Genomic DNA, 14,575 nt, shown 5'->3' with positions numbered 1-14,575 from the left:
GGTTCATATCTGGTATATATGATGGTATATCATGGTAGGATAGGCCCACCAGAGTACTAAAGTATTCTCCGATGGGCCCCTCAGGTTTAGCAGAAGACAATTTAAATTGGAGCTGACCTTGGACCCTTAACCAGATTACTAGATATCTTATTAAACCTTATTGATAATACGTCCTGTGCACATCTCCTTTATAAACAGAGGGTGTGCCCTCAGAATGATTTCCTCTGGTAGTTCTAAGGGACTTTTGTCCAACCCTGTCTGGCCATGACCAGCATCCAGCCATCTCTGTCAGATATTCATCTCAACTGCCTCTCAATCACTCCTGGTAGCAATTATCAAAGTACCATGTTTCTTTATGTTTATTCTCAACTTTCAGTCATCACTGAAGCCCTCACACATGTAACAGCACAAACACCTATTGGCTTGAGCTTATGAATTTTCCCTGCAGATGACATGGTAAAAACCAAATGTCAGCTGGGTGATTATACAGAAATTGTGCCCTGGTTCCACCAAATATTTAACAGTAAATTAATTCTAGCTTTGGAGATATTCATGGTTGTGAACAGTCCTGAATTTACAGGAACTGTGCCTAATTTTAGAGACAGTCCCTTCAAATTCGGGCTGTTCTGGGCCAAAAATGAACAGGGCATATATAAGCCCTGTCCATAAATGGGTTTTCCCGTACAGTTTTAGGCATTCACGGAAACGGGGTCCACTTGTCCCTAATTTACCAACTGCGATGTTGGTAAGTATAGATGTTAGATATTTGTATGTGTGTTGTAAGGTTACTTTGCATACTTAAGTATTGATTGGTTCTGTCCCCTTTAATTATTATATCACCTTATATATTCCTTGTAATGTAGTGAGTTAGGGATAGTTAGATAACCTATATAAAGACCCCCATTGTGCTGAGAAGGCTGCATTACTGAGTAATTATCTCAGAGGCATGCGTAATGCACAACGGGCATCCTAAGGAGGAGAGGCTGAAAGGTATAAACTTTTCTGCTCAAAGACAAATATCTGGGACTCCATTGAGAACATCATCCAGGTAGATGTTGTAAGGTCACTATCTCTTTCTTGTATCTCCATGGGGTGTCGGGTATGTGCTACAACATGGCGACAGAAATCCCCCTCCCACCCTTCATTGTGTTGCAGGCCAGTGATTGTTATTTACTTTTACTACTCTGTATGTGATTTGTCTGTTTTATATTATCAAATTTAGTAAATGTATTTACTCACCTAGCCTGCTTAAGCCTATTTATTCTCAAATTGTTGAATTCTCATTAAAACAGTATGATAAGATATTTATACCTCTGTCAGTCTAAAACAGTTGAAAACAAGTTACACATAGTGCAAATAAACTGTGAATTTAACCATAATTAAATACATGAAGTCACAAATTGAAAAGTTTTTAAGCCAATATACAGGGAATTAAGTTTATTACTGTGTTAACCATATTAAGGATATTCCTCTGTGTTTGAGTCAGTGACCCTTCAAGTTGAATCTTCTATATGTGGCGACAATGTCATAACTGTGGTATTGTGAGAATATTGCATTAGAACCTGGCTTGCTCAGTGTTCTGAACAGTGTACATTGCTTGACTTTCCTTCTAGGGTGCAGCAGTGATATTGGCAAGCATATTGAGTATTTTAGAGACGTGTTTTGAAGATGTTGGAGTCAGACTCACTTGACAGTAGCTCAGTAACATCCAGCTCAGGTTCTAAGCTCCCAGACTTATCTTCCAACCAGTATGGCAAGAAGCCAACATTACCATCTAAATACCGCCTGGGAGACAACTATACTGAACACAGGGACATGGCGTCCCATAGAGTGCTGGCCAGGCTGACCTGCAAACCTCAACTAAGAACCCCTGAACGATATCCAGCATCTGGTGACAAAAGGGATATTTCAACTCAGAGTTCTTCTATCACCCCAGAACCATCTAGATGGCCAAAAAAGCCACAGCAAAAGAAATCACCAAGGACCTTGACCAAATAGAATTATATTTGGCAGCAGCGGCAAAGAACCTAGACTTCCTCAAGAAAAATATCTGTGAGGAGAATTCTTGCCAGGCATATCTATCATACCATTGCCAAAATTAACATCTGTGATTACAGCACAGTATAAAAATTCCCTATTACATCCAAAGGACCAGCATGATCTGCACCTGAGACAAAGAAGACAATAGCATTAGTGCCTATAGAACATCGCTGAATCATCATGTAATCCAAAACCAGAAGGCAACCAACAATCAACACCTAAAGAAATTGCCCCAACCCAAGATGGAGGCTGCTGAGGCCCTGAGCCTATTGAAGAAAGAAGATTGGGAAAAAAAGATCCAAGGGATTGATACAATCATCTCCTTGTTATTCCTCTATCCTGGAGCTGCTCTACCAGCAGTACGAGAACTGAATACTGCAGTAATGAAGGAGGTCAACAACCTGAGATCTGCAATGTCCCTAGATTGCAGACATACAGTACAGACCAAAAGTTTGGACACACCTTCTCATTCAAAGAGTTTTCTTTATTTTCATGACTATGAAAATTGTAGATTCACACTGAAGGCATCAAAACTATGAATTAACACATGTGGAATTATATACATAACAAACAAGTGTGAAACAACTGAAAATATGTCATATTCTAGGTTCTTCAAAGTAGCCACCTTTTGCTTTGATTACTGCTTTGCACACTCTTGGCATTCTCTTGATGAGCTTCAAGAGGTAGTCCCCTGAAATGGTTTTCACTTCACAGGTGTGCCCTGTCAGGTTTAATAAGTGGGATTTCTTGCCTTATAAATGGGGTTGGGACCATCAGTTGCGTTGAGGAGAAGTCAGGTGGATACACAGCTGATAGTCCTACTGAATAGACTGTTATAATTTGTATTATGGCAAGAAAAAAGCAGCTAAGTAAAGAAAAACGAGTGGCCATCATTACTTTAAGAAATGAAGGTCAGTCAATCAGCCGAAAAATTGGGAAAACGTTGAAAGTAAGGGCTATTTGACCATGAAGGAGAGTGATGGGGTGCTGCGCCAGATGACCTGGCCTCCACAGTCACCGGACCTGAACCCAATCGAGATGGTTTGGGGTGAGCTGGACCGCAGAGTGAAGGCAAAAGGGCCAACAAGTGCTAAGCATCTCTGGGAACTCCTTCAAGACTGTTGGAAAACCATTTCAGGGGACTACCTCTTGAAGCTCATCAAGAGAATGCCAAGAGTGTGCAAAGCAGTAATCAAAGCAAAAGGTGGCTACTTTGAAGAACCTAGAATGTGACATATTTTCAGTTGTTTCACACTTGTTTGTTATGTATATAATTCCACACGTGTTAATTCATAGTTTTGATGCCTTCATAGTCATGAAAATAAAGAAAACTCTTTGAATGAGAAGGTGTGTCCAAATGTTTGGTCTGTACTGTACATGGACTACAACTTCCACCAGACTGTCAGAGTGCTGTTACACAAGTCCGGGGAATCCAACATCTTTATCCAGGAAGCAGTAAACAGTTCTCTATCATCAATGGTGGATAATATCATCCCAGGTCATTCCCTGACAGTCCTAATAGAAGGTGGACTCTGCCATAAGAACAGCATAGTGAGGTTCACCACAGTAAAACCTCTTGCAGGTTTGGTGGACAAAATGGGCCCAGAGTTTTTCCTGTCTGGGAAAAAAGGTATCACAGATAGAGCAATACCAGCTGTAGCCAAATTTGTGCAGTATACCTGCCCACAAGTCAGGATGTATGGCAGGAATATCCTGGGCAGTCTGTCTCCACACCCTGACTGGGTGCAAAGCTGGCTAAGTATGTGCCCCTTAAAGACTTACCAGCCATCAAGCTCCTGCTAAAGAAATGTTTCAACTAGTTACATGGAGGAGAAGTATTGCTTACAGACCCAAGAATAAGTCATCACTGTTTGGTGGACATATGAATGTGTGGAGAAGGGATGCAGCTTACAGCATCCTGTGTCATAGCCCCCAGAAGGTCCTGACACCACCACAGCCGACCAAAAAGTATGAGGTATTTGAAAAGGATTTATGTGTCTTCTTACATTTTCTTATATCTATTTATTGTAGGGATTTTCCCCAATGGTAGCCTTCGGGTAAGAACACAGCAGCAGCCTTTTAGAGGTGAAAGCAAAGCAGTAGTTAGCTTTTATTTTTTACAAAACATTAAGGTGGTAAACATCAGGGACCGGCTTGCTCCAGCCAGCCTTAAGAAACAACAAAGTCCCGTATCTATAGAATAACACAGGTATGGTATTACACAGTACCGTAACCCCATGGGGTGTATGTGGACCTAGCTTTGTTCTCAGTCTTTCAGGCACAGCAACTCCAGCTCAGACTCTGATTCAACACAGCACTCCCCAGAGCTTGTTTTGAGTTTTGTAAGCCAGTCAAGACCCGGCCTGGAATGTGGAGAGTAGTCTCCCACCCAGCACTATAAGTACTCCCAACAAGAGCCGTCCCGGATCAGCTATTCACAGCTATACTAAATAAATGAAATGTCAAACACCTACTGCCACTGACACACCTGAAATACTGGATCCTACTTCACCGAGGCCAGGTACCTCGGTGACATGTATCTACCATCAACGATGGTCCCTTGTGCCTTCCTAAATTATATATAGTAATAGTTCTAGTTGTATTTTTGGAAAATCCTGTTTTGCTATGTTTGTCCAGAAGTCTATTTATGTTCTATCCTCTTAGATGAACACACTTGTCATTGACATGATATGTTACTTTGCTGACACGAAAGCTTATCAGGTTCTTTTAAAAATGTAATATGCAGGTAAAACCCTATTGCAAGGGGTCATTTTTTTTATTTTTGTTAAAGGGATTTTCTACTGATATACTATTATGGGTTGTCAGTCAGAAATGTCATAGAAGTTATTAGTGGCCACTGGAACCTTCAACAATTCTAAAAACAAAAGAGGTCCTGGTTCCTGTTTTCATTGGAGAAGTAGCCACAAGTTTGATTTCACCCCTTATTGCAATTAGTGGGACATACGGAAACAAACCCCTCAGGCTTAGAATCTATTGTGGTCCTACTATATCAACGGAAACCCTCTTTTAATGATGACCTGTTGTAGGGATCTATCTGCAGTGTTGGAATTACCCCAGAAACTGTATAAATGCTAATTCTCCTCCATGTAACCTGCTCCTCTATCCACAGGTCCACACGTTATCTAAGAAGCTTTGAACCCACACACTGTAGCTCCTACCACAGCTAGAGACTTAAAGATGTCCTGGAAGATATACCCTCTTGGGTAGATAAAGCTGCCATATTATTAATCTGTCCTGCTATATATAAGATTGATAACTACAACAGAAGAGAAGAAGCCCCTTTCGTTTTGCAATGTTATAAGGGTGTAATACAACTTTCTATAGGTAATATCATACACTCACAGCAAATGATAAATCATCCATCCTTGAAGAACAGTCACCCCTGTTATAGCACTGATGTCTAACACTGATGTCATTGACCTACTACTGTAGGCGCAAGTTTATATTCCAACACGCTGTCTCCCAATGTCTGTATACAGTTCTGTCCATCATGGATCCTTAGGGTACGTCCACAAGGTTAGGTTTCTGCATGCAGTTTTGAAAGCTAAAGCCAAGATTGAATTCAAAAAGAGGAAAAGTCATAAATGTCCTATATATTTTATTTCCTTGCATGATGTACTTCTGATTTTGGCTTTCAAAACTGCATTCAGAAACCTGACCTCTGTCCACTAGTAATGATACTACTGAGCTCTGTCTAGAGTCTTTCTTTAGGGCATATTCACAATGAATGATAGAAAGTGTGGCATTGCTTTTTTTGAATATTTTAGAAGAAATATCCGACCTTCAGAAGAAGACGTATCTGTAATGGAACCACAGGATATTTTTCAAACCATTTTCAGTGTCCTATGGGACGATTACTACAAGTGCCATCCATACTATCTCAAAAGACCTCTGCAATGGTCAGATTCCTGTAAAACACAGTGTAAGATCATCCAGACAGCCATCTCCTTTCCCACAACATTGGTTAGGGTCGATGTATTGAGAAGGTCTAAGGACTTGGGATTGATCAACTCGATAATGTCTAGTGGAACAAGACAAAATGGAAAAGGGTTACTGTAACTTCGGACAACTACAATAGGGAAGTCACTTTAGAACATACCAGGGAGAGTAGAATGATGGTTAGGGAATTACTGAGTGTAGTCCAACAGGCAAGAGGTCTGGATGGAGATCTGGCAGAACCAGTGATGTGATGCTGTGAAGTATATAAGAGTGTAGTCGAACAGGCCAAGGGTTAGGTAATGTTATTCAGACAAAACTGAGATGTGGTACTTTGGAGAAGATGAAACAAAAGCCCAAGTTGTGTGTGGAAAATCACCATAGGCACATCTTTTCAGTCAAATACATCTTTATTGAAAACACCAAGCAAAAGGATTAATACATATTATAAGAACAAAGTGCAATACAGAAAAAGGGGGCACAGACCATAGGAAGCGACCAGGTATCTAGAGGTAAAAAGTAATTGTTAATAAGTGTGCATAGTGCATGTCCTGCCCTAGTCTTCACTGCAGATGTATGTACTTCTGAAAAGTTTCAATATGAGGCCACACATAATGGTGGAGTGGCTGATGTCTGGACCAACTGTGACAAATGTATAGAATTTCCTCGCCAGCCTATTTTTGGGTTAAAAAACGGCATTAAAAAAAACTGCACGTATGGTCATAACCTTACTGGTTTCTTACATAGTCAAGAAGCACAAAACTTGATAGTTTCTCTCAAAAGAGGCACAAATTGGCTGGTTACTATGGTGGAATCATTTCTGCCAGTAAAGCTGCAGACAGTCTCTGGAACAAGAAACACCATCTCACAAGAACAAATATTGTTCCTCACCACCTGATAGGTTCTTGGTAATGAAATCTGTCCAGCAGGTCTAGGGTCGCTCTCGCTGTGGATAGTTTTGTCTGCCCCCACTGAGTATGTACAGCTCAGATATGGTAGCGCTTCGCTAACGTGGTACAATCTCTCTTCCAGCATATGTTGCTCGCTAGCACACTTGTTAGCCGGGTGAAGACCTGTGGCTTTTCCAAGCAATTTGCTCTCCACAGCCTGTTTCTCTCCATCTTTCCATTAGGCCTACGATCAACAGCTCCCAACATAGCATTGTCGCTGCTCTCTGTGCACTCAGTCTGTCCCCTGTCTATAGTTCTTCTCTCCTGACCCTGTGTCACCTGGAGGCTTCAATGCTGGACACAGATCCTTTAGGTGCCAAAAAGACATCTGTCCATCCAGTTCGGCCTGTCATCCTGCAAGTTGATCCAGAGGAAGACAAAAAAAACCCTGTGAGGTAGAAGATAATTTTCCAGACTCCAATCAGGCAATCAGAATAACTCCCTGGATCAACGACCCATCTCTAGTAGCTATAGACTGTAATACTATTACACTCCAGATATACATCCAGGCCCCTCTTGAACTCTTTTAGTGAACTCACCATCACCACCTCCTCAGGCAGAGAGTTCCAAAAGTCTCTATGCTCTTACCGTAAAGAATCCTCTTCTATGTTTGTGTAGAAAACTTCTTTCCTCTAGACACAGAGGATGTCCCCTTATCACAGTCACAGTCCTGGGGATGAATAGATGATGGGAGAGATCTCTGTACTAACCCCTGATATATTTATACATAGTAATCAGATCTCTCCTGAGTCGTATTTTTTCTAAAGTGAATAACCCTAATTTGTATGATCCTTCTGGGCCTTGTAGTCCACCCATTCCAGTTATTACTTTAGTTTCCCTCCTCTGAACCCTCTCCAGCTCTCCTATGTCCGCCTTGTTCACAGGAGCCCAGAACTGTACACAGTACCAGGGGCGTTGCTAGGCTAAAACATTTTGGGCCTGGGCCTGGGCCCGGGATATTTTGTCCCAGGCCCCGAATGTACTGCCTGCCAGGCAGATACAGCTGTATTGCCATCCTCAGGACGTTGAATCTCATGCACTGCAAGATCTGAAGGACCTGTGATGACATCACAGGTCATGTGATCATTGCAAAAGGCAGGGGTTGAGAAGGACCTGCGATGATGTCACCATCATGTGACCAGTGCAGGAGAGGAGGGCAGTGAGGAGGAAAAGTCTTGGAGAAGAAGCTGTGGTGATGTCTGCTACATGAGGAGAGGTAGGTGAAGGGAGAGGCAGAGCAATGCTGGGAGTTGTGATTATTTAACTAGGACTGTATGTTAGGGCTGAAGGGAGATATGTTATCTTGGGACTAAATGTTCAGGAGTGATGTTATTTACATGAGGCTGCATGTTGAAGGCGGTGTGGGAGCTAGGGTGGCCACTGGCTTCACCCAAGAAAGCCAAACCTCACCGGCCACGCCCCCAAACCAATAAACCACGCCCGGCTCTGTGAAGCTACGCCCTGCCTCCGTTAAGCCACACACCCTATCGTCGGCCGGGAAAAAAAACGGGGGGGGGGGGGGGGAGAAGTTTCTGAGGGGAAGGTGAGCTGGGGGCAGCCCAGGTGCTTCTCTCACCCTCAGTCAGCCACAGGGAGCCAGGTCTCCGGGCTCTAGTGACTGACTGGGGTGAGAGAAGCCTCAGTCAGTTGCTGCAGCTCACACTCAGACAGCACAGTGCTGCTGTCTGAGCATGAGCTACTGAAAGGGCAGACATGCCTGTGTCCGTCCAGGTCCTGTGCTGGACGGAGGACAGGGAGCCAGAAAACCGGACTGCTGGCCACCCTAGTGGGAGGGCATGATGTTATTTACATGGGGCTGTATGTTGAAGGCGGCTGTGGGAGGGGGTGATGTTATTTACATGGGACTGTATGTTGGAGGTGGCTGTGGGAGAGGGTGATGTTATTTACATGGGACTGTATGTTGGAGGTGGCTGTGGGAGAGGGTGATGTTATTTACATGGGACTGTATGTTGGAGGTGGCTGTGGGAGGGAGTGATGTTATTTACATGGAACTGTATGTCAAAGGTGGCTGTGGGAGGGGGTGATGTTATTTACATGAGACTGTATGTTGGAGGTGGCTGTGGGAGGGAGTGATGTTATTTACATGGAACTGTATGTTGGAGGTGGCTGTGGGAGAGGGTGATGTTATTTACATGGGACTGTATGTTGGAGGTGGCTGTGGGAGGGAGTGATGTTCTTTACATGGAACTGTATGTCAAAGGTGGCTGTGGGAGGGGGTGATGTTATTTACATGGGACTGTATGTTGGAGGTGGCTGTGGGAGGGGGTGATGTTATTTACATGGGACTGTATGTTGGAGGTGGCTGTGGGAGGGAGTGATGTTATTTACATGGAACTGTATGTTGGAGGTGGCTGTGGGAGGGGGTGATGTTATTTACATGGAACTGTATGTTGAAGGTGGCTGTGGGAGGGGGTGATATTTACATGGGACTGTATGTTTATGGCGACTGTGGGAGGGAGTGATGTTGATTACATTGGACTGTATGTTAGAGGAGGCTGGAGAAAGGGTGAAAGTTATTTACATGAGGCTGCATGTTGGAGGAGGCTGGGGAGGGGGCAATGTTATTTACATGGGACTGTATGTTGATGGCAGCTGTGGGAAGGAGTGATGCTATTTACATTGGACTGTGTGTTGAGGAGGTGATGTTATTTACATGGGACTCCATGTTGAAGTAAGCTGTCAGAGGGAGTTATGTTATTTACATGGGACTGCATGTTGATGGCGGCTGTGGGAGGGAGTGATGTTATTTACATGGGACTGTACGTTGGAGGAGGCTGGAGAGAGGATGAAAGTTATTTACATGAGGCTGCATGTTGGAGGAGGCCGGGGAGGGGGCGATGTTATTTACATGGGACTGTATGTTGATGGCAGCTGTGGGGAGGAGTGATGCTATTTACATTGGACTGTGTGTTGAGGGGGTGAAGCTATTTACATAGGACTCCATGTTGAAGTAGGCTGTCGGAGGGAGTTATGTTATTTACATGGGACTGTATATTGATGGTGGCTGGGGGAGGTAGTGATGTTATTTACATTGGACTGATGGTGACTGTGGGAGGGAGTGATGTTATTTACATGGGACTGAATTTTGAGGGGGTGATGTTGTTTACATGGGACTGCATGTTGGAGGCAGCTGGGGAGTGGGTGATGTTATTTACATGGGACTGTATATTGGAGGGGGCTGTAGACAGAGAGAGATGGTATTTACATGTGACTGTATATTGAAGCGGGCTGTAGATAGAGAGGGAAGTTTTTTTTTACATGGGACTGTATATTGGAGGGGGCTGGAAGATGGTGTGATGTTATTTACATGGGACTCTATGGCGGAGGGAGGGAAATAGTGTTATTTACATGGCACTCTATGGCGGAGGGAGGGAAATAGTGTTATTTACATGGGATTGTATGGTGGAGGGGCTGAAGAATTATAATTTGTGAGGATGCTAAGAGGAGGAATATAACTACAGGGGGCACTGCAGGGTAGAGCATTATAACAGGAGGGGGCAATGTAAGTACTGGGGGCACTGTGGGGGCATTATAAATCCAGGTGACATTAGGTGTTCTTATTACTACTGGGGAGTCTTTAAGAGGGACTTATAGATCCGCCTTATTTCTACTAAGAGCACTATGGGGGGGCCATATTACTATTGAGAGGTCTGTAGAGAGCTTTATTACCACTGGGAGAACAATAGGGGGTTCTTATTACTATTGAGGGGTCTGTGAGGGCAGTATTAATAAAGGAGGGCTCTTCTACTAATGGGGGCACTCTTGGGGAGCATTATCACTGTTGGGGGCACTGTAGGGGCAGTATTACTAATGGGGCATTCTAGAAGGGAATTACTATTGTTGGGACTATGAGGAGCACTATTACTATGGGGGGGGCTCTCTGTACAGCACTCATTTTTCTTCAGGATAGTATTTGGGAGGATTAGGGAGCACAGCAAGCCGCAGGATAACACTGTGGGGACTCCAGGTTGGGGGGGATGATGATAGAAATGTGAGGAACCTAAGATGTCTGTGTGACACACTCTGCAGAGACGAGTCGGCTGAAAGAAGTTGTCTGGACCGAGTGGAGAAGATGATGACAGAGAAGATCTACATCAGAGGAGACGTCACCTGGGAGTCCCTGGATGTGATAGGTACGTGCTGCTGTATAGCGAGTACAGTGAAATGCAGTGTGCGCGGGAAGGGTCGACTACTTTCACACTAGCGGTAGTCTTCTCCTCTGACCTGCCCCATTATAGTGAATGGGGGCAGAGCGGACTTCCGGTGGCATGGTGCACTAGCGGTAGCACAGATCCGACAGGCTGTTCCCCCGCTGGAACAGTCTGCCGGAGAAGGCTACCGCTAGTGTAAAAGTAGCCTTAGAGAACTGGGCCATATTCATTGGGGCTTGGGCCCCGGATCCTTGGAGACCACAGCAACGCCCCTGCACAGTACTCCATGTGTAGTATGACTAGTGATTTGTAAAGTAGCAGGAATATGTTCTCATCACAGGCATCTATGTCCCTTTTGATGAAACCCATTATCTTGTTGACCTTGACAGCAGCTGCCTGACACTGGTTTCTATAGCTTAGGTTGCTGTAGCCCTTTATAAAGTGTCAACATCTCCTTCCTTATAACGCTGAGGTACAACGCCTGTGTGTCCATGAGTTACAAATGTCACTCGGAGTTCCACTGGGAATGGACCCTGTTAAAATAAGGACCCTTCTGAAAACCTGATGCCAAGGATAGACGCCACCATCTGTACAGCTACATAATAGCTGAACAAAGTGATAAAACATAAAGCACAAGTCACACATTAAGGCTACATGCACACGACCATTGTGTGTTTTGCGGTCCGCAAATTGCGGATCCGTAAAACACGTATGGCGTCCGTGTGTGTTCCGCAATTTGTGCAACGGCACGGACAGCCATTGATATAACTGCCTATTCTTGTCCGTTTTGCGGACAAGAATAGGACAGGTAATTTTTTTTTGCGGACCACGGAACGGATCAACGGATGCGGACCAAAACAACAGTCGTGTGCATGAGGCCTAAACAGTCACACACACAAGTGCAAATATATAAAAGTATAAAACTTCTCGTCGTCATCATCATCTACAAAAAAGCAAAAAAAATGAAATAATTGCAAAAATGTAGACACCCTGTGATATAATATTTATGTTTCTCCCATCTTATCACCATCATCGTCATCGTCGTCGTCAGTGTCCCAGCCCTGAAATAAACAGGTGTATATAATTGGCTAGTCTTCAAGGTATAACATGTTTTGATACAAGAAGCAGATGTCAGACGATTACACAATGGGAGCAGCAGACACGTTCTTGTAACTAGTTTTTCTTGGGCGCACCTCGGTGAAGGATTACCTGAAATCTGCAACCAAATGTAACCCAGGAACTTCACACAATGAATCACACTCACACAAAATTTCTAAACTGCTGCAAAATAACGAGCTATTACACGGCCATAAACATGTCATGTTTTACTTCCGACAATCAAGATTAACCCCTTAACGCCCAGCGCCATACATGTATGGAGCAACTGGACGTGATTTAACGCCCAGCGGCATACATGTACGGCGCACTGATTGGGCGGGTGCAGGAGCTGCGCCCAACCGATCCGCGGCAGGGGTCCGGCAGTCACCGATAGCCGGTCCCCTGCTGTATGCGCCGGCATTGGTGAAATCACCGATGCTGGCGCATTAACTCCAGCGCTGACCGTGGCACGTGCGATGTCCGTGCAGGGAGGAAGAAGCCATCGGGTCCCCGCGCTGCTGTGACGGGGACCCGATGGCATGGAAGGCAGCCCGATGCCTTCTTTAGGCATTGTGGCTGCCTTCTGGGAGAGCCTGTGAGATGCATTGTAAAGGGCATCAGACCCCCAAAAGTTGAAGTCCCAGAGTGGGACAAAAAATAATAAACTGAAAAAAAAAAAAAAAAATGTTTAAATTTGAAAAAAGCGTATTTTTCCCAAAACAAAGTAGAATAAAAATTTGTCAAAAATAGGGAAAAAAAGAAAAGTTGACATATTAACCACCTCAGCCCCCTTAGCTTAAACACCCTTAAAGGGTTTCTGTCACCCTGCAAAACTCTTTTTTTTTTTTTTGGATAGTTAGATTCCTCATAGTGCGATATAGGAGAATATAATGCTCTTACTTACTTTCATGCGGCCGATTCTTTATAAAACGAACTTTTATAATATGTAAATGAGGGCTCTACCAGCAAGTAGGGCGTCTACTTGCTGGTAGCTGCTGTAGAAATCCGCCCCCTCGCCGTGTTGATTGACAGGGCCAGCCGTGATCTCCTCCTCCGGCCGGCCCTGTCAGTAATTCAAAAATCGCGCGCCTCGCGTCATTCGGCGCAGGCGCTCTGAGATGAGGAGGCTCGTCTCCTCAGCACTCCCTCAGTGCGCCTGCGCCGATGACGTCTTCTCTTTCGGTGATGTCATTGGCGCAGGCGCACTGAGGGAGTGCTGAGGATACGAGCCTCCTCATCTCAGAGCGCCTGCGCCGAATGACGCGAGGCGCGCGATTTTTGAATTACTGACAGGGCCAGCCGGAGGAGGAGATCACGGCTGGCCCTGTCAATCAACACGGCGAGGGGGCGGATTTCTGCAGCAGCTACCAGCAAGTAGACACCCTACTTGCTGGTAGAGCCCTCATTTACATATTATAAAAGTTCGTTTTATAAAGAATCGGCCGCATGAAAGTAAGTAAGAGCATTATATTCTCCTATATCGCACTATGAGGAATCTAACTATCCAAAAAAAAAAAAAATGAGTTTTGCGGGGTGACAGAAACCCTTTAATGACCAGGCCACTTTTTACACTTCTGACCTACACTACTTTCACCGTTTATTGCTCGGTCATGCAACTTACCACCCACATGAATTTTACCTTCTTTTCTTCTCACTAATAGAGATTTCATTTGGTGGTATTTCATTGCTGCTGACATTTTTACTTTTTTTGTTATTAATCGAAATGTACCGATTTTTTTGCAAAAAAATGACATTTTTCACTTTCAGTTGTAAAATTTTGCAAAAAAAACGACATCCATATATAAATTTTTCTCTAAATTTATTGTTCTACATGTCTTTGATAAAAAAAAATGTTTGGGTAAAAAAAAAATGGTTTGGGTAAAAGTTATAGCGTTTACAAACTATGGTACAAAAATGCGAATTTCCGCTTTTTGAAGCAGCTCTGACTTTCTGAGCACCTGTCATGGTTCCTGAGGTTCTACAATGGCCAGACAGTACAAACACCCCACAAATGACCCCATTTCGGAAAGTAGACACCCTAAGGTATTCGCTGATGGGCATAGTGAGTTCATAGAACTTTTTATTTTTTGTCACAAGTTAGCACAAAATGATAAAAACTTCCATGAACTCACTATGCCCATCACGAAATACCTTGGGATGTCTTCTTTCCAAAATGGGGTCACTTGTGGGGTAGTTATACTGCCCTGGCATTTTAGGGGCCCAAATGCGTGCAAAGTAGTTTGAAATCAAAAGCTGTAAAAAATGGCCGGTGAAATCCGAAAGGTGCTCTTTGGAATGTGGGCCCCTTTGCCCACCTAGGCTGCAAAAAAGTGTCACACATGTGGTATTGCCGTACTC

This window comes from Bufo bufo, chromosome 8 (assembly GCF_905171765.1).
Source record: "Bufo bufo chromosome 8, aBufBuf1.1, whole genome shotgun sequence".
NCBI classification, from domain to species: domain Eukaryota; kingdom Metazoa; phylum Chordata; class Amphibia; order Anura; family Bufonidae; genus Bufo; species Bufo bufo.
Note: the sequence above shows the minus strand (reverse complement) of the source record.